General features: G+C 40.7%; 1 pseudogene; it reads left to right on the top strand.

Moving 5' to 3' along the window:
• Positions 1-11271: 11271 nt before the first annotated feature.
• Positions 11272-21928, top strand: LOC143565028 (uncharacterized; annotated as a pseudogene).
• The last annotated feature ends 437 nt before the right edge of the window (positions 21929-22365 follow it).

Consider the following 22365-nt stretch of genomic DNA (forward strand, 5'->3'; position numbering starts at 1 on the left):
CTAACACGCAACTCAACCCTACACCCGGAGATGGTTATTGTAAGGCCCCGTTACCGGTAGCCCAACTTTCGTGTTGGATTTACTCATAAACGCAGTTCTAAATATCAGAGTTAATTAAAACATTCGCGGAATATAAAAGCTTTCATAAAACATTTCATAATAAAACACATCTTGTCTTAAAACGTCATCTTGTCTTTCAAAATAAACAAAACATTAAACTTAAACGTCTTGAGCCTTTCGATGCCAGCCTCTTATTCAGTGCCACGTGTCTCCTCAAGCGAGCTGCCTCATCCTACTCACCTGCGTGCATACTAAAAGTCAGCTACGCTGAATGAGTTCTAGTTAATCACATAATCATACAATACCTTCTTATATTTCATACTTAACCTCTTAACTTTCTTTCATACACACGTAAGTGTATATACTTTCATTCTTACCTTCATACTTTCTTTACATACATAATCATACGTTTTAAAGAGCCTTTCGCCCTATAACCTCACAGATATTATAAGGGTCTGGTCCCTAACATCACAGATATTATAAGGGTCTGGTCCCTAACATCACAGATATTATTAGGGTCTGGTCCTTAACATCACAGATATTATTAGGGTCTGGTCCTTTTGTTTCGTGTAACTGTACCGTACCTGTTCATACATACTTTCCTTGACAATACGTGCAATCTCCGAAGAGTGTTCACGTACCATCATCTTAACATACATACATTATGCATACATCATATATTCATACATACATCTTATCTTTCATCATACTTATCAATCATATCTTAACTACCACCTGAGGGTACATGCAATATCCGAAGATCGTTCACGCACCTTCAAACAATCATCATACATAAATCATACAAGGCATACACTTACCACTTAAGATAAGTGTATTAACTATCACATCGAGTATGCACACAGTCCCGAAAACATAACAAGGAAGTGGGGCTAGAAACTCACCTCAAGGCGGTTGCGTTCACCGTTTACGGTTATCCCCTTCTTTAGCTGTGCGCGACTAACTGTATAATAATTATACGTATCAATAACTATCACCACACATATCGTCTTTCTAGTTTAATTATTACCCTCAACGAACGGGGGTCTGGGGGCAGCGCCCCTGGCAGCGGGGTTCTAGGGGCGGCAGCCCCTAGCGGGGTCCAAGGGGCAGAGCCCCTGGCTGGGGTTAAGCTGCCAGGTCAGCTTGAAAAAATTTTATTTTCATTAACTGTCTTAACACATTTTCCATTAGCATTTCGAATCATTAAATAATATGCTACTTAAAAATTCAAGGGCTTATTTGTAATTAAATCATTCTTTTCTAAGTCCAGGGACCATTCTGTCATTCTGTTAAACTTCTAATTCGTCCCAGTCCTTTAACGAATGAGGTTCATAACGAATGAACCCATTCGTTACCTTATAACGAATCAGGCCTTATTCGTTTGGTCTGTTTAGCGAATCGTACCCTAGGACGAATTGAACTCTTAGCGAATCAGTCCACATAACGAATTAGTCCATATAACGAATTAGACCTTCTAATTCGTTATTTCTTTTAACGAACTAATCATAACGAATCAAGGGTAATTCGTTGCCCTTTTCCCTTAACGAATCAGAGGCGAATCATAGGCGAACTAGAGCTAGTTCGCTGTGCCTCCTTATGCGAGTCAACTAGCGAGTCAACTAGCGAATCACCCTCAGTTCGTTAAGTCCCCATAGCGAACTAGGGTTAGGTCAGGGAATGTCAGAACATTCCCTGACATTCCTTATTCTCGTACTACTATTCCGGCGCCGCCTTTGCCGGAAAGCCGCCGGAAAACCGCGAACACGTCGGAAAAAACGAGTTTTAGCTCGTTTTTCACCGTTTTTCGTCTCGTTCGATCCAGATCTGAGCTAGGGTGATCCCTAAGCTCATCATAGGTTCGGTTTATACCCGATTCCACCCGGATCTCGTGACTTAAACGGTTTAACGGTGTCGGCTCGTCGTTTCGTGACCACAACTAACGGATTTAAGCTCACACAACAAAATACTATCATACCTTGGGTCGGGATCCATTTCTCCTTCTATATTTCGGCTAGAGTGAGAAAGAAACTAGAGAGAGAATCTTAAGTGTGTGTTTTGGATGGTGTAAGGGATATGTGTAAATGAATTAAATGGAGGATTAAGGGTATATATATTTTTGATCATGGGCTTAAGCCCATGGTCTTTCCTTCATTCCCCCATAACCCAAGTCCATAACCCATATCCATTTACCCAACACAAGTCCATCTCGTATTCTATTCAACTAAACCGATAACGACTCGCTATAAAATAAACGAACTTTATTTTATTAATATAACCGAAAGTAGGACGTTACAGTTATGAAGTCTTTAGGCTTGCATCTTGATCTTCATGCTCTTGATTATGGTGTGGAAGAAGGTGTTCATAGATCAATTGTGTGATTAAGATGTGTTATGATGGTGTAAGATGGCCTCTAAGAAGTCCCAAAACTGATAATAATTGAATAATATCGACCATAGGGTTTAATGGCTTTATACATGGAAGAAAATCACCAAAATCCCCTTTTCCATCAGACCAGACCGTAAGCTACGGTCCCCAACCGTAGCTTACGGTATGTGAACCGTAGCTTACGGTTAAGCCGTAAGCTACGGTTTGTTTACTCTGCTTTACGGGCATCAGCAGGCCGTAAGCTACGGCCTGGAGAGCGTAGCTTACGGGTGGTCCTTCTCCAAAACCTTGTTTTCTCGTTCTTATTGATTCTCGAACGTCTGGTTAAGCTCCCGATCGCCTCTCTTCGTATAATCTCGATTCTTTCATCCTTAAATACTCCAAATGAGCTCTGATTAAGATCCTTTAAGCTCCGCACACCTGTAACCATAAACACACTCAAAGTAATCGTGTTCACAATATATAACTAATCAAAACACACGGATTTGCACACTTAACACACATATTTTTACCCACACATCACAATACCTGAAACTGGGTATTTCAAATACCTGATGTATACCCGAAAAATACCTTAAAAATACCGAGAAATACCCTAAAAGGTGCAACCTTTTAAAGAATCCAATCTATACCGAAAAATACCCGAAAAAAAAGCCCGAAAAAAAAGCCACAAATAGGGTTTTTTTTCAATACCCGAAAATGTCTTATATTCGATTTGAATGAATGAATTCCAAAACGAGGTCCCAAGACTTTAATAGTGTTAGCCCAGTGTAATAGGGAGGCTTTCGCTACCGTCACGTTACTGCCACGTAGGCGGAAGAACATTTACTAAATAAACCATAAACAAGCATAATGTTTTAACTAAAACACAATTATTATTTAATGTTTTTTTAATATAAAGATGAGTGAAGGGAATGTGATTGGTTGGATTTGTAGTAGCCCCACACACTTGAGCTTGTCTCGTTAACCGCCGGCGAGAAAAGTGTAACATCCCGTTTAGCGGATTAAATACATATTTGAAATTTATATTTCAAATATTATTAGAAGAGTAACGGATAAAACAACATATTGAAATGTGAAGTGTTTAAATGAGCGTTCGATGATATCTACTATCGTGTAAAAGATATAAAATGGCATTAAATAATAAGAATTAATTAAAAAAAAGCAAGAAAATTGGAATGAAAGTGAATGTGGACGTGAACGTGGTTGGACATGCAAATGAACCCTACTCGTGTAAAAGATATAGAATGCCATTAAAATGTTTCCAAGAAAAACACACTTAGAATGTAAGCTTCGTGGACGTGGCTGGACAGGCAAATAAACCCTACTGGTGTTTAAAAGTTTACTCACCACCCTTTCTCAAACTCATTTATTATATCCTTAGCACAACAAGCCCAATTTCGCAGGGTCGTCTTCGAAAATCATGAGAAAATTTTCTAAAAGTTTTATATTAGTTGAGTAATTGAGTTTAAACATTAAGAATACATAATTTTTTTTTTCAAAAAAACATATACTCTCTTCGTCCCTTTTTAAGTGTCATGGTTTGAAAAATACAAAGTTTAAGGTAGTTTGAATGATTACCTTTTTTGCTTACCAAATGATAATCATGCCCATGAAAATTGGGTCAATCAGTATTGTTTATTAATGTTAGCTGTGTGTGTTTAAGGGTAAACTTGGAAATTGACTAATAAAATTTGAAAGTGGACAAATAAAAAAGAAAACATGGACACTTTTAATGGGACGAATGGAGTATAATTAATAAAAATTCAGGTCTATCGGGGTGTCAGGCTGGAGTTGGTCGACCAACGGACCCGCAAGTCCGAATTGTTAAAAACGAGCAATGTTGAATAGGGAGGTACGGTCCGATCTCGAGGGGTGGAAGGAGGAGATCACTAAAGTTCAAGGGTCATTTAGTTTATTTGTTTTAGATAATGGTCAGATTCAAATTAGTGTTTGAGTTAGGTTCAAATTATTTTTCTTTTCTTGTAGGTCAAGTTAGAAGAAGTCTTTAAATAGTTGGTTATTTTCTTTAGTTTGTATCTTACTTTCTCTGATAATAAAAAGTGTCGAACAAAACAGTTTGTTCAGCCCCTGTGTTCGCGAGTTGTGTACTCGATTAAACTTGATCATCATCTTGCAAATTCAACACGAATATCCATACATTTGCATGTTAACAAGCATCTCGTCGTGCTCTCAGTCCCGGTTTTTGTTAAGTTGGGTGTGAGAATCAACGGTTTTAGACACATCATAGCTTATTTCGAAGCTATCATCAAGAAGAGAGCACAAACCTATAAGTTTGTTACATATAAGTGATCAAAGTTACTGAAATTTTATATTTCTTACATCACAAAATTGTATATTATTTATTAAATAAATTTCATTTAAAAGAAATTGTAAACCATGTTTGGGTTTGACATTTCTAAAAATCATGGATCCTTTTTTGTCAATTTAAGGCGTGACTGTATTCTTTGTTCGTGTTGTTAAGGAGTTTACTTCCAAGTCGAGTTGTGACCAAATACATACATGCGAACCATGTGAATAGAAGAATTTTACCAAAAGTCACAGTAGTGGAAGACTTGTGACCACAGATACATTAGCCATGCGAATAAAATAATGTTATCTAATATCAAATAATGATCTAGATCTTTTAGGGTATATGTAGTGGAGAGACTACAAAACAGGGCGCTTTACGCCATGTGGCGGCGTGACGCTTAGTCAGCAAATGATGAGTTTTTGTTTTAAGGGGGTAGTGGTGTTGTATCTCCTATATATGTGTGTACATATAGCACTCACATATTAATATAATAATAATAAAAGTAAAGAAAGAGTGGGTGAGAAAAAACTGCCCCCTCCCTATCACCCCTAAAATCGCCCCGGGGGGTGGGGGGGTGGGGTGGGGGTGGTTGTAGCCCGTCGTCGCCCCTCATCGCCCAAACAATCCGCCCACTACGGATGACCTTGGAAGTTAGCTTTATAACAATTAAAACCATCTAAATCAAATTTGTTAATAACATCAAACTTTATTTTCATAAATCCTATGGCGAATGCTATGGTCGTTATTGAACACTTTAAAAAAATAGACTTAATTTAAGAATTATGAAATAAATTTTTTAATTTATTTGATACATTTAAACTCTATAAAGTTTCCAAAAAAAGTATTAGTGCTTTTCTGTAAAGCATTATATTCCTTATCTATTCATTCATTTTCTTTTAATGGAAATTTCCTTGGAACTTTGTTGACTTGTTCAAAGACTTTGTGTTTCAGTAAGCTTAACGAACAAGAACAAACAGAGTCCGTATCCGTTCAATTGTGTTCGTGAACGTTTGGTAATGTGTTTGTTTTGGTTCATTCCTTAACCTTCGTAAACGCTCGTTCAATTATGTTCGTTTACATATATATTTTTTTAATTACTAGTTTTTATATGTTTGTTTATTATTTACTTTTAATATTTTGATAAATTATGTATATGATTACTATGCTAGGGTCATGTTATTCTAGAAAAGAAGACAAAAATATATAAGATTGTGGCCTTAAAATGAATCCTAAAAAAATAATTAAAAAAATTATGACTCAAAATTAATAAACAAATAAAATAGAAAAAACTAAAAGGTTTCTCCTGTATTCCTCGTTAAAAAAAAGACACGATGTGGAGGAAAAAGATTATTGTGTCTTTTTATTTATTATTGTGTTTTTATTTATTTTCGTCATTGACTGTGTCTTTTTTATTTGACACTGTGTTAAATTTTGCTCGGCATTGTGTTAAATTTTACGGTATTATGTCTTTTTTTATTTATCATTGTGTTTTTTGTTTATTTTCGTCATTATGATTTTTTTCCTCGAAATTGTGTTTTTTTTGAACGAGAAAGGCGGGAATAACATTAAGTTATTTTTTACTTTTTTCGTTTTTTATTTTTATTTTGAGTTATAATTTTTTTATTATTTTTCTTGAAAATTTTTTTGAGGGGTTTTTTAGGTCACAAATCACACTCACATTTCTCACACTTTATTTTGGATATTATATAGCGTATTTATTGGATTTTTGGCTGATTTTGTGTTGTTTTAGCGACTAGCATTCTCAAATTAATACATGTTCATTCGTGTTCGTTTATATTTTGTGTTTGTTAGTGTCTTGTAATGTTCGTTTGTGTCCATTTACAAAATTAATGAATATAGACGGATGAACACGAACAAACTCAATGAACATAGACACAAATTTTCATTCGCAAAGTGTTAATGAATTGTCTTTTTGTCCGACAAAAGCTCAACGGCCTAACATGAACAAGGTCTCGTCTGGTTCAATTCGGTTCGTTTACAGACCAAAATGGAAAAAGTATGTATATGTGGATACAAATTGACGAATTGACTTCCAAGTCTTCCATGGCGTTGATTGCGTTTCTGTTCATTTCTATATCTATAATGAACTAGTCATGTTATTCTAGAAAAGAAGACAAAAATATATAAGATTGTGGCCTTAAAATGAATCCTAAAAAAATAATTAAAAAAATTATGACTCAAAATATAGACAGAATTACAAATTTTGTCCTTTAAAATAAGACGAATTACGGTTCGTGTCCTTTTCTAAGTTTCCTTGCAGGCGGTGTACTTTAAACTTTTTTTTCCTACAAGTTATGTCCTTTACGCTAACTGGGTTAGAAAAACTCTGTTAAATCCCATCACGTGAGAAGCATGTGAGGGTAGTTTTGTCTTTTTGCCTACCCTGCAACTTCTTCTTCTTCTGTTTCTGTGTCTATTAACACACACTTAGATTAACAATCTAGGGTTTCACCAAGGTATCACCACCGCCACCATAGCTCCGCCACCAGCCACCGTCTCCATCTCATCTCAGATTCATCACCACTCTCCCGGCCACCATCACCCCCGCCACCACCTGCAAGGCTGCAAGTCTGCAACACCCAACATCACCACCGCTTATCCCCACCAACAAGTGTCACCATCTCTGTGACCACCATTAGATCCGACCACCACTTATCCCGACCACCCTGCAACACCAAACTGCTTAGAACCCACAAACCCAGATCCAACTCGCCGGAGAACCCATAAACCCAGATTCCGGTCAAACTCGCCGGAGAAGACACAAACCCAGATCCATCTTCCAGATCCAACTCGCCGGAGAACCCACAAACCCAGATCCATCTTCACCGCCGCCACCAACCACTCCGGTGATACCTTGGGTTGAATTAGGGTTGGGTTGAATTAGGAAACCAAAATCAACATTTTGTTCGAACGAAGTTTATAAATAAAATGAACGGTTGACGTCAATACCTTACGAGCGTAGATGTCAGCGAGCATGGCGCCCCAACCGTCATTGCTGAAAATGAGCTGAACAATTGACGATCCAAAGAGGACAAACTGTGGCCTCTGTGGTCCGATCATGGCTGAATTAGAATGACGTAAATGTGGATGTTGATAGATTTATTTATAGATGGAGGTTAGGTGATGGGTGGGTACAGTGGCGTAGGGATAATAGGAGAAGAAGAAGGAGGGAGATGTTTTGATTTTATTATTATTATTATTATTATAAATAATAATAATAATTGTTAATAGATTAACTATTGAATCTGGGTTTGTGGGTTCTCCGAGAAGATGAATTAGGGTTTTCAATGGGAAGATGAAGATGATGATGGAACCATACGGAGGTGTTTGCGGAGATGGCGGTTGGAGATCGGATGGTTGTGGTTTTTTGGTGGTGGTGGAGGTGGTGTTCATGGCTGTTGGTGGTGGATGGAAAGGGAGATTAAAGAAACATAGGGAAAGAGGAAGAAGAAGTTGCAGGTACAGGTGAAAAGACAAAAATGCCCTCACATGCGCCTCACGTGAGGGCATTTAACTGAGTTTTTCTAACCCAATTAACGTAAAGGACATAACGTGTAAAAAAAAAGTTTAAAGTACACCGCCTGCAAGGAAACTTAGAAAAGGACACGAACCGTAATTCGTCTTATTTTAAAGGACAAAATTTGTAATTCTGTCCAAAATATATAAACAAATAAAATAGAAAAAACTAAAATGTTTCTCCTGTATTCCTCGTTAAAAAAAAAGACACGATGTGGAGGAAAAAGATTATTGTGTCTTTTTATTTATTATTGTGTTTTTATTTATTTTCGTCATTGACTGTGTCTTTTTTATTTGATATTGTGTTAAATTTTGCTCGGCATTGTGTTAAATTTTACGGTATTATGTCTTTTTTTATTTATCATTGTGTTTTTTGTTTATTTTCGTCATTATGATTTTTTTCCTCGAAATTGTGTTTTTTTTGAACGAGAAAGGCGGGAATAACATTAAGTTATTTTTTACTTCTTTTGTTTTTTATTTTTATTTTGAGTTATAATTTTTTTATTATTTTTCTTGAAAATTTTTTTGAGGGGTTTTTTAGGTCACAAATCATACTCACATTTCTCACACTTTATTTTGGATATTATATAGCGTATTTATTGGATTTTTGGCTGATTTTGTGTTGTTTTAGCGACTAGCATTCTCAAATTAATACATGTTCATTTGTGTTCGTTTATATTTTGTGTTTGTTAGTGTCTTGTAATGTTCGTTTGTGTCCATTTACAAAATTAATGAATATAGACGGATGAACACGAACAAACTCAATGAACATAGACACAAATTTTCATTCGCAAAGTGTTAATGAATTGTCCTTTTGTCCGACAAAAGCTCAACGGCCTAACATGAACAAGGTCTCGTCTGGTTCAATTCGGTTCGTTTACAGCCCAAAATGGAAAAAGTATGTATATGTGGATACAAATTGACTAATTGACTTCCAAGTCTTCCATGGCGTTGATTGCGTTTCTGTTCATTTCTATATCTATAATGAACTAGTCATGTTATTCTAGAAAAGAAGACAAAAATATATAAGATTGTGGCCTTAAAATGAATCCTAAAAAAATAATTAAAAAAATTATGACTCAAAATATATAAACAAATAAAATAGAAAAAACTAAAATGTTTCTCCTGTATTCCTCGTTAAAAAAAAAAGACACGATGTGGAGGAAAATGATTATTGTCTCTTTTTATTTATTATTGTGTTTTTATTTATTTTCGTTATTGACTGTGTCTTTTTTATTTGATATTGTGTTAAACTTTGCTCGGCATTGTGTTAAATTTTACGGTATTATGTATTTTTTTATTTATCATTGTGTTTTTTGTTTATTTTCGTAATTATGATTTTTTTCCTCGAAATTGTGTTTTTTTTGAACGAGAAAGGCGGGAATAACATTAAGTTATTTTTTACTTTTTTCGTTTTTTATTTTTATTTTGAGTTATAATTTTTTTATTATTTTTCTTGAAATTTTTTTTGAGGGGTTTTTTAGGTCACAAATCATACTCACATTTCTCACACTTTATTTTGGATATTATATAGCGTATTTATTGGATTTTTGGCTGATTTTGTGTTGTTTTAGCGACTAGCATTCTCAAATTAATACATGTTCATTCGTGTTCGTTTATATTTTGTGTTTGTTAGTGTCTTGTAATGTTCGTTTGTGTCCATTTACAAAATTAATGAATATAGACGGATGAACACGAACAAACTCAATGAACATAGACACAAATTTTCATTCGCAAATTGTTAATGAATTGTCCTTTTGTCCGACAAAAGCTCAACGGCCTAACATGAACAAGGTCTCGTCTGGTTCAATTCGGTTCGTTTACAGCCCAAAATGGAAAAAGTATGTATATGTGGATACAAATTGACGAATTGACTTCCAAGTCTTCCATGGCGTTGATTGCGTTTCTGTTCATTTCTATATCTATAATGAGCTAGTCATGTTATTCTAGAAAAGAAGACAAAAATATATAAGATTGTGGCCTTAAAATGAATCCTAAAAAAATAATTAAAAAAATTATGACTCAAAATATATAAACAAATAAAATAGAAAAATTAAAATGTTTCTCCTGTATTCCTCGTTAAAAAAAAAGACACGATGTGGAGGAAAAAGATTATTGTGTCTTTTTATTTATTATTGTGTTTTTATTTATTTTCGTCATTGACTGTGTCTTTTTTATTTGATATTGTGTTAAATTTTGCTCGGCATTGTGTTAAATTTTACGGTATTATGTCTTTTTTTATTTATCATTGTGTTTTTTGTTTATTTTCGTCATTATGATTTTTTTCCTCGAAATTGTGTTTTTTTTTTAAACGAGAAAGGCGGGAATAACATTAAGTTATTTTTTACTTTTTTCGTTTTTTATTTTTATTTTGAGTTATAATTTTTTTATTATTTTTCTTGAAATTTTTTTGAGGGGTTTGTTAGGTCACAAATCATACTCACATTTCTCACACTTTATTTTGGATATTATATAGTGTATTTATTGGATTTTTGGTTGATTTTGTGTTGTTTTAGCGACTAGCATTCTCAAATTAATACATGTTCATTCGTGTTCGTTTATATTTTGTGTTTGTTAGTGTCTTGTAATGTTCGTTTGTGTCCATTTACAAAATTAATGAATATAGACGGATGAACACGAACAAACTCAATGAACATAGACACAAATTTTCATTCGCAAAGTGTTAATGAATTGTCCTTTTGTCCGACAAAAGCTCAACGGCCTAACATGAACAAGGTCTCGTCTGGTTCAATTCGGTTCGTTTACAGCCCAAAATGGAAAAAGTATGTATATGTGGATACAAATTGACGAATTGACTTCCAAGTCTTCCATGGCGTTGATTGCGTTTCTGTTCATTTCTATATCTATAATGAACTAGTTTTGTTTGTGCAAGAGCCTATCACTTCATTGTAAGAATTCATCTTTACATTCCAACTTTTTTAATTACTTTTTAGTCGGGGTTGTGGGATCAAATAATGGCAAATCACTGGTGTTTGGTGCTCCATTTAATTTCTGTAACTATATTTTTGGTTGCAACCACAAATACTTATTTGGGTGCTCGAAATGCCACGGTTGTTTGCTTTGAGCATGAGCGACTAGCTCTTCTCAAGTTTAAACAAAGTGTCACAAATGACTATGGTATGTTGTCATGGGTTGGAAATGACTGTTGCCGCTGGGAAAGAGTCACGTGTGATAGTGTCAATGGAAATGTTGAAAGCCTTCATCTCAGAGGTAATGATTATTCTTCTGCTTTTTTATCCAAATACCATAAAGAGTTGAGCACTTCTCTAGTAGAGCTGAGCCATCTAAAATACTTGGACTTGAGTAATAATGTTCTTCGTTGGTCGATCCCTGAGTTCATTGGTTCTTTGAAGCAACTTACTTACCTTAACCTGTCCTGTTCATCTTTTTATGATATTATTCCTCATCACATTGGAAATCTTTCCAATTTAAAGGTTCTTGATCTCAGTGCAGACGAATATTCCCAAGGACTAATCGCAGATGATATGACTTGGATTTCTAGCCTTTCATCACTCGAATATCTTGATTTGAGTTACGCAAATCTTAGTGGTGCAAAAAGTCTTGACCTTGTGCTTTACACGATTCCGTCTTTATTAGAGCTCCGTTTGAAAAAATGTAGCCACACAGGGACACATCTATCTCATGCTCCTCACAATTTCACCACCCTTTCTAACATCCAACACTTAGATCTATCTAATAACCAGTTAATGGGCTCAATTCCGGTATTTACCGGGAAGCTTACACAACTTGATCTTTCTTTTAATCACCTTGATGGCTCAATTCCAGAATCCTTAGGAAGATTAAGATTGCTACAAGTATTAGATCTTTCTCATAACGAGCTAACAAGTCTGAAGAGGTAGGTCCCAGCAGAGCCTAGTTGGACCCGCAAGACTCACCTTGAAGAGGGACGTCTGCGCAGAAACCAACTGGATCCGCAGGACCAACCATGCTCAGAGACGTGACGTCCTTACGCGCAGTACGCAAGCTGGTCCCGCAGGAAATGCCTCCCGATGGTGAAGGACTCCGCCTGTCCCCGCAGCCTCGGATACAAGCCATCAGGGAAGGCCACCCGCGCAGCAGGGCTACACGCACAAGACACTTAGCTCTCAATCACTCAGTGTCACCTGAAGGAATGAGCGAAGCCGGGAACTATCCCGCACAAGGGCGGGAGGGGGAATACTCCCGCCCAAATAAGCCAGTCCGTACGATACAGGAAGATCTTCTGTACTGTACCTGACGAGGTATGGGAAAAAGATCTGACTAAAGATACGACAGCTTATTGACAACAGTATGGCGAGCAGCATGCTCCTGCACTGTATGTCACTATTAGCCGCTGCCTACTCACCAACTACTGCCATACCACGTGCGTAGCCGTCAGTTGGTGGAACAGGAATAGTATACAGCAGGCCTGGTCGCTATCAGCCGCTACCTACCCACCAACTACCAGCAGGGCACGTGCGTAGGCTACTGTTGGTGGAACAGGAACACTGTTGCAGCCGGCCATACCTCTTTGGAAACCTACCTTCGGCTATAAATACCACAAATGGTATGACCATCTGATCTTATCATATCTTACTACATTATCATCATATTATACCTGATATCTGCTTTAGCAATCTCTTAATATACATTTATATTTAAAGAGCAATCTAGTCTGATTCTCACGCCGGAGGGTGGTCACAAGGAGGAACCCCCCCCTTCTCAGTGACAAGCTCACGGTGTCTGTTTTGCAGGTTATCAGAAGAACCATCTTCTCAGGGTCTCACCCCTCGTGGCCAAAGCCTCCAATAATCCGACATCGTCACGATGCTGATCGGAGCAAATACTGTGACTTTCACAAGACAAAAGGCCACAACACTGAAGAATGCACAGATGTAAGACATGGTTGAAGCATTCGTCAGAGATGGGACGCTCGCGCACCTCGTGGCGCAATAAAGGCTGAGCAGGCGGGTGCGTGTAGAACCTCAGCTGGGGAAAACATGAATAAAAGTTACAGCTTCAATGTCGAGACTACATGCTGCGTAAAGAACGAGATCCCGAACCAGGTGCGTATCGGCTCGATGGCACTCCCATCCCAACATGGAAGGGAGCTCATTTACACAATTTGCATGTAAATCAATTCCAATTTGTAAAGAAAAGGCCAAGAGCCACTTCTAATGGAAATGATTCTCTTTAAGAACATCGAAGCTGATGATTTTACATTTATACTTTTCTGAACACTAATATGCCGGTTTTCACCGCATAATTACGTGAAGTCATTGCGTGGGAAGGCGGTCCTACCCGCACGAACCCAATAACGTGACAAACCTTCACGCAGGTCAGTTGAAGGGGATAAAAGTTCAGCACCCAAAAATGAAAGTTCCGGTCTATCCGCACCAATCATAACGAGGAAACTGAATAAAAACCTATCAACAACTGCGCGTCGAACGGTTAAACTATGCAACACTGGCGACGGCACACATTACGTGAAGTCGTTGCGTGGGAAGGCGGTCCTACCCGCACGAACCCAATAACGTGGCAAACCTTCACGCAGGTCAGTTGAAGGGGAAGAGTTCAATTATCCCATTAAATGAAAGTGCCGGTCTATCCGCATGAATCATTAAAGGAAACTGAACACTAACCTATTGACAACCGCGCGTCGAACGGTTCAAAACAATTCTTAAAAAGGATGAGGAAAACCTACACGCAGGTCAGATAAGGGTAAAGTTTTGCCATCCTACTAAGTGCAAGTGACGGTTCTACCCGCACAATCACGAAAGAGGAAACAAAACTTCACACCTATTATCAACCACGTTCAAAGGTTAACTTATCCTCAGGATGAGGAAAACCTACACGCAGGTCAGATAAGGGTAAAGTTTTGCCATCCTACTAAGTGCAAGTGACGGTTCTACCCGCACAATCACGAAAGAGGAAGCAAAACTTCACACCTATTATCAACCACGTTCAAAGGTTAACTTATCCTCAAAAGATGAGGAAAACCTACACGCAGGTCAGATGAAGGTTAAAGTTTAGCCATCCTACTAAGTGCAAGTGACGGTTCTACCCGCACAATCACGAAAGAGGAAGCAAAACTTTAACCCATTATCAACCACGTTCAACAGGTTAACTTATTCTAGACACTTGGAAAATTGCTAATCTAAACTAAGTATGCAAGTCATAAGTTTATAAAGCAAGGAACCCAAAGAAGGAAATAACAATCTCATACGCAAAAAGATTAATATTTCACAAATGAATTATTACAAGAATGGCCGGGTAACTACCCGCCTACGAAAAGAAAAATAAATACATCCGTACAAGACTATCCTAGCAATGGGAAGGGATCTTCAGGATCAAGCCTCAGGGCCGCCTCCACTTGGACCCGCTCCATCAGAAGAACGAGGCGGTTCGAGGAAGGCTTTAAGGACAGCTAACCCATCATCAGCAGCAGCTACTTGGTTCACCTTCTCCACCACTGGATGCGGGAAGGCGGCGTATTGATTTACTGCCTGGTCATATATGGCTTCAGTATCAACATTGTACAAAGGGAAGTTGGAAGGCGGGAAGCCTTTCTCAACGAACCCTAGACCAAGCAGGAAGCCAGCCCGTTCCCCATCCTCGTGAGAAGCATTGAGGGCTGCACTCATAGCATCGTCGTAGGATGTCTCTGAGAAGACCCGATGCACAACCTACAAAGAAAATACAAGTGTCAAACACCTTTTCTATGTACAAAGGAAAGCGTGAAGACGTAAAGCTAAAATACCTGAGGCAACGCTTCTCGAAGAAGCCATTCCTTGGCAACCAGGGCTTGGGTGCAGGCGCGTTCGGCTTCGCTTTTATTGAGGTTGGCAAGTTGCACTTCCTTTGCAGCAGCCTCTTCAACGCCTTTAAGCTTCCGCTCGGTGTGGTCAAGCACGCCCCTCTGGTCCAGGATCTCTTGGAGCTTCTTGGCATCTTCCATGGCCAAGGCATCATGAGCACGTTGGAGAGCCTCTAATTTGGCCTTGAGCTCCTCGTTCTCCACGCGTAAAGGCTCAGCAACGGCCTCAGCCTTGGTGGCCCTCTCAGTTGCGTTCCTCGCAGTCTCCTTAGCCAGCCGAAGCTGTTCGTTAACAGCTTGGGCAGCCTTGGAGCGGGCCTCGAGTCGCGCTTGAACTTCAACCTCGAGGGCCTTGAAGGCCTTCTCCTTCTCCGCAGCAGCTGCGGCCAACCGTTGGTTCTCCTCCCGAAGAGCCCGCGCCTGAGATACGTCCTTGGCGCGAGCTGCTTTCAACTTGTCGTTTTCACGACAAAGCAGCTCGACGCGCGGCTGCATCCGGGCTTGGAGAACCCGAAGCTCATTGGTTAGCCTACCCTCCTGGTAGCTAGCCATGGCTTCCCCCAACGCACCATGGGGAGCAGCGTGGCGAGCCCATTCCACGCACTCCACAGGGGTACGAAGGGTTGTTCCTCGGCGTATGTTCCATCGCGGAACATACACTTCATTGGAATCCGACACTGCAAAAAACAAAAAAGCAGTTAGGAAAAGATGATAAAAATAAAAGTGAAAAAAGGCTAAAGGAACCCTACGCACCTGTAGGGTCTATAACAGGCCGATAGCCGCCGAACCCATCACCTGAACCCAAAGGAAACCCATCCAAAAGGTCAGGCAGATGGGAAGGTGGCAAGGATTGGCGAGTACTCCCATGCGTACCTGATGAGCCGGCCGTCGGTGCCGGTGGCGGGGGCATGGTGGCAGCCGCCGCAGTCGCTGCCGCAGAATCCGCAGCAATCGTAACCGCCGGCTCGGTGAAGGACGCCGTAAAAATCGCACTCACGGCCGGCGGTGGCGTAAACTCGGCTGGAACAGTCGGCTCAGAGTGAGCAACTGAACCAGCGGGACCAGGCGCAGGCGCCTGGGTCGACGCCTCAGGTAGGCTGACCAAGCCTACCGTCATCGGCGGAGAGGTACTAGGTACTTCACCCTGGAATGCGTCAACATCCACGCCTGCACAAGAAGATAAGTGTTTAAATAAATTTAGTAAAATCTACAAAGATAAGGATGTTTGTACTTACGGGTTTTCTTGAGCCTGAACGTACGGACGGGCGGGGACAAGCCCGATGGGGCCGGTCTCTTGACGCCGGTCACCGTCGTCGTTGGTTCTCCGGAGGTAACAGTCGTAGCCTCCGGAGCAGTGGTCTTCTCACCACCGGGGTTCCCCGCCACCTCTTCACTATCTGACTCGGTGTCAGATAGAAGCACCGGATCAGCTGTGGAGGCCACCTTCTCCTTCCCTTTCCCGCCGGCAGCCTTCTTCTTCCGCACCAGCGGAGGACCATCTGCGGATTCCTCAGAAGAAGACAGGATGTAAGGAAATCCAACAGCAGGTACAACATTGAGGGGTTGAGGATAGAATATCGCCTTACCTGGCCGCCGGTGGCTCAGGATCTCTTGGCCCGGCGGATAGACCTCCACAAACCGATCCGCCGTTTGCTCCAGGATGAGCAACTCATTCTCGTCTAAAGCACGAGTGCCCACCCGCACGGGACGGTCAGCTTCCCGCGGGTACAGGAGCGACTCCAAGTCATTCCCCTCTGAAAGAAAAGAAACAGTTAGAAGACAAACTAATATCAGCAAGAAAGACAAGACATACCATAAGGAATAGAGTTCAAACCGTATTCGAGAAGGATGGGAAACCGAGACGCCTCCTTCCATACCCGGCTCATCCCCAGCATCACCATCCCGGACTCCGCAAACCGGTAAACCGGAGATTGGACCCGGGATATCTTCGCGAACCATTCCGCCTCCTGGTAACTGGAAGCGTGAAGGCTCGGAAGCGCTTGACCCTTCTTAAACTTCATGGCAATGGGGATGGCGCGGGCAGAGATGTAGAAGAACTCCCGCTTCCACGATCGGAGACTGCGCTCGGTCACGCAGATCTTCAAACCCTTAATACGGGTTGTCAGGGTGTACCACCCCTGGACGCACCTCCAAGTATAGAAGGTCATCAGGCGGTCCACGTAGGGCTCAATACCCAGAATCCGGCACACCCACTCGAAGTGCCGGACCTTGGCAATCGCCATCGGATGCACCTCGGTCAGGTGCACACCGTGCCTCTCCAGGACACGGTACACAAACTTTGTCAATGGGAACCTAAGGTTCCCATAAACAAAGAATGCAGCATATACCCCGATCTTGCCACTGGGGGCATCGTACACAGTCTGGTGGGATTCAGGAAACTCAGGCTCAAGAGACTCAAGCATGAATTTCCTCACGATATACTGGTACTGATCGACAGGTAGAGCACACTGGCACTCGCCAGCAGTACTCCTATCGTCGGCTACAGCTTCAGCATCATGGGAAGACATTTTGCAGAAAGAAGAAAGTGATTTCGGGAAAATGCTTGCCTGAAAAGGGGAGTATTTGCCGGAAATCACTAAGAAGAAGAAGAAAGGTGAAAGTGTGGATTACAAAGAGGCCTCTCCCCCTTTATATACTAATCGCAATTAATGCGGTGAATTTAATGCGGAGGAGAGAGAAATCGAAGGTGCAATAAAACTATGACACGTGGCAAAAAGCAGGCTGTCAACAGCTGTTGACAGGACGTGTGCCAGTAATTTCGCGGCCACGCGCCCGAAAAATCGCGCCCACGCGCCGTAAAAAGCGTCTGGAATGACCATATAATGTCACGTCACCATAACTTCCTGCACGTCCTGACACAGTCAGAAGAAACTGTCGCACGACGTTTCAGAGGTTTGGACTGTTCCTATCTTTCCACCAACCTTTCGAATTTCAAAATTCAAAATTTAAAAAAATTAAAAAGTAAGCGGGAAAATACCCCCTTACCTTGGCAAACAAGTAACCGTAAGACGGATGCGGGTACAGTGTAAAGGCAAAACCCTTCACATACCTAGCACCCGCAGGGAATTGAAGCCAAGTAAACCTTGGCAAACAAGTAACCGTAAGACGGATGCGGGTACAGTGTAAAGGCAAAACCCTTCACATACCTAGCACCCGCAGGGAATTGAAGCCAAGTAAACCTTGGCAAACAAGTAACCGTAAGACGGATGCGGGTACAGTGTAAAGGCAAAACCCTTCACATACCTAGCACCCGCGGGGAATTGAAGCCAAGTAAACCTTGGCGAACAAGTAACCATAAGGCGGATGCGGGTACAGTGTTAAGGCAAAACCCTTCACATACCTAGCACCCGCAGGGAATTGAAGCCAAATATTCCTCGGCAGCCAAGTAACTATAAGACGGGTGCGGGTACAGTGTAAAGGCAAAACCCTTCACATACCTAGCACCCGCAGGGAATTGACGCCAGGAATACCTTGGAAGTAAAGTAACCGTAAGACGAACGCAGGTACAGTGTTAAGGCAAAACCCTTCACATACCTAGCGCTCCGCTGGGAATTGAAACCAAGAAGGATCTTCTGGGCAATGCTTGCGGAAACGGAAATAACATCCCCGCATAGCGGGAACGTCGGGAACTACGTTGTTTGAAGCTCCAGGATGGAATTGGTGGTTTTAACATAATTGATCACTATGTTCAAAACTACCAAAACCTCATGGAGAATCCACACAAGTGGGACTCAACGCTCCTGACTTGCGAGGAGGTTACAGACCTGCCCGCATCATACCCAAAGACCAAGCAGGAAACTCGGGAATTTCTGCAAGTGGCAAGGACTTCCGCGGGAAGAATCCCCATGGAAAACCTTAAAAAACCCTTTTCAAAACCCTCTGCTTAAAGTCCAAAAGTTCACCTCACTTTATTAAACACTCATGAGAAGAACATTGGACTGGGGGGACTTGAAGAGGTAGGTCCCAGCAGAGCCTAGTTGGACCCGCAAGACTCACCTTGAAGAGGGACGTCTGCGCAGAAACCAACTGGATCCGCAGGACCAACCATGCTCAGAGACGTGACGTCCTTACGCGCAGTACGCAAGCTGGTCCCGCAGGAAATGCCTCCCGATGGTGAAGGACTCCGCCTGTCCCCGCAGCCTCGGATACAAGCCATCAGGGAAGGCCACCCGCGCAGCAGGGCTACACGCACAAGGCACTTAGCTCTCAATCACTCAGTGTCACCTGAAGGAATGAGCGAAGCCGGGAACTATCCCGCACAAGGGCGGGAGGGGGAATACTCCCGCCCAAATAAGCTAGTCCGTACGATACAGGAAGATCTTCTGTACTGTACCTGACGAGGTATGGGAAAAAGATCTGACTAAAGATACGACAGCTTATTGACAACAGTATGGCGAGCAGCATGCTCCTGCACTGTATGTCACTATTAGCCGCTGCCTACTCACCAACTACTGCCATACCACGTGCGTAGCCGTCAGTTGGTGGAACAGGAATAGTATACAGCAGGCCTGGTCGCTATCAGCCGCTACCTACCCACCAACTACCAGCAGGGCACGTGCGTAGGCTACTGTTGGTGGAACAGGAACACTGTTGCAGCCGGCCATACCTCTTTGGAAACCTACCTTCGGCTATAAATACCACAAATGGTATGACCATCTGATCTTATCATATCTTACTACATTATCATCATATTATACCTGATATCTGCTCTAGCAATCTCTTAATATACATTTATATTTAAAGAGCAATCTAGTCTGATTCTCACGCCGGAGGGTGGTCACAAGGAGGAACCCCCCCCCCTTCTCAGTGACAAGCTCACGGTGTCTGTTTTGCAGGTTATCAGAAGAACCATCTTCTCAGGGTCTCACCCCTCGTGGGAAACATCTATCTAACCCCCAGGTTACCAGTAATCTGCCCGGGGTCCGGTTAGTGTTTCTTCAAAGTCCCATTCCGACATTCAATGGAAAGCTTAGGGAACTTGATATTTCTTATAATCACCTGAACGGTTCAATTCCAGAATCATTTGGAAGATTAGCAAATTTAACATCGTTGTCTGTAGAAAACAATGAGTTAACGGGCCCCATCCCAACGTCTATTGGAAGACTTATTTCATTACATTCATTTTCAGTGTCTTCAAACTTCTTAACTGGGCCTGTTCCGATTTCAATTGGGCAACTCTCTAATCTTCGTTCTCTATTAATCTCTCACAATTCTTTGGACGGAGTAGTTTTTGAAGCCCATTTTGCTAACCTTTCAATGTTGGAGTACTTGAATGCAGCTTATAACACTAAGTTAGTATTCAATGTTTCACGTGAGTGGCTTCCCCCATTCCAATTGGTCACCGTTGATCTCACCTCTTGCAAGATCACAAACGGATTTCCGCAGTGGCTTCGAAATCAGAGAAAAGTTATTAGTTTAGTGTTGTCTAATACATCCATTTCAGGACCTCTTCCCACATGGTTGCGAAAGATGCATATCATTCCTTTCATAAATCTCTCTCACAACCGCCTCAGCGGACCTTTGACCAATCTTCCCATTGGTGGAACTTATGACGGTGAAGAACTTACGGCTTTATTTTTGCAAAACAACCTTTTCAATGAGTCAATTCCAACGTCACTGTGCAAAAGGACGGATTTGGAATATCTTAATCTTTCTAGGAATAGGTTAACGGAAAAATTCCTAACTGTCTTCAGAATATGAAAAGCTTGCTTGTCATTATGTTAAGCTCAAATGGGCTGAGTGGAAGCATTCCAAGTTTTATAGGGGAAATTTATCAATTGGTATTGCTAAACTTGAACGACAACAACTTTAGTGGTGAAATTCCTACAGAATTAAGTAATTTAGTTCAGTTAGGCATCTTAGACTTGGGTGACAATGCGTTCTCTGGAACAATACCAGAACGGATTGGAGAACATGTTTCATCATTGGTGGTTTTTAGGTTACACAAAAACAACTTCACCGGAGGAATTCCTCGATCTTTATGCAAAAACTTGAAGCTTCAAATTTTGGATGTTGCACACAACAACTTCACAGGAACCATCCCTCATTGTCTAGGAGAATTGTTTGTCAAGGCTCACTCTCTTGATATTTATGGACCTAATGAATCTGAATTGACGTTGATTCAAGTATTGAATGGTGTTCCTCGTGAATTTACGAAAACGTTGCAATTTGTCATTAACATGGACCTCTCAAGCAATAAACTTGTTGGAGAAATACCTGTAGAGTTAACTGCACTTCAGGAATTGGTGGGTCTCAATTTGTCCAACAATCATCTTAGCAGAGGCATTCCAGACAACATTGGAAACATGACAGCATTAAATTCTCTCGATCTCTCAAGAAACAACTTGAACGGGTCAATCCCTTCAAGCATTGCAGCTTTGACTTTCTTGAGCCATTTGAATTTGTCAAACAACAACTTATCAGGACGAATTCCAACAGGAAATCAATTGCAGACCCTCACAGATCCATCAATATATGCTGGGAACAAAGACCTATGCGGGACCCCGTTGAACCTCTGTGGACCTCCATTGCCTAAGAATTTTTCCCATCATAAAGACAGAGCTGCAACGCCCAAGAACAAATATGGAGCAACTGATGAACACAACAAGGTATGGTTTTATGAGGACATAACATTTGGTTTTGTAACAGGGTTTTGGGGTGTTATTGTGGTTTTGATGTTGAGGAAACAATGGAGACATAAGCTTTTTTTGTTTGTTGAGGGGATCATGGACAAGATACATGTTGTTGTCGCGGTAAGAGTTAACAAGATGAAGAGAGGAAGAGAAGCCATATAGGTCCTCTTGAATGCAAATAATTCACATATATATTATCATTAATTGTTTTCCATTTTAATACTGGTTTCAGGATCTTTTTTTTCTTTCTTCCACTGGTAATAAGGCATTTGTTATATGGTGTCGGCGTGTGCATGTGTTTGTATTGTACTTATCCCATCGTATTTATATAATTTTAATTGTTTCCAATGGTATCATTCATTCACATTAATATTAATGTATCACAATTAATTATGTTTCAGAAAGAAATTAACAAACTGTAAAAATATTTTCAATGAACAAAATATAATAGCACGACAAAAAATAAAAATAAAAGAGGAACCAGATCGAACGATTTTATCAGGTGCTCTGTTAGAGTTACCAGCTTCATCAAATTAGTTAGAAACTTAGAAAGGGTGATGATGGTGGTGATTGTTTTTGGATATGGTTGATTTGTTGCT

Source organism: Bidens hawaiensis, unplaced genomic scaffold (genome assembly GCF_021521415.1).
Source record: "Bidens hawaiensis isolate Kalapana, Puna unplaced genomic scaffold, B.hawaiensis_p1.1 tig00022235_1, whole genome shotgun sequence".
Lineage (NCBI taxonomy): Eukaryota > Viridiplantae > Streptophyta > Magnoliopsida > Asterales > Asteraceae > Bidens > Bidens hawaiensis.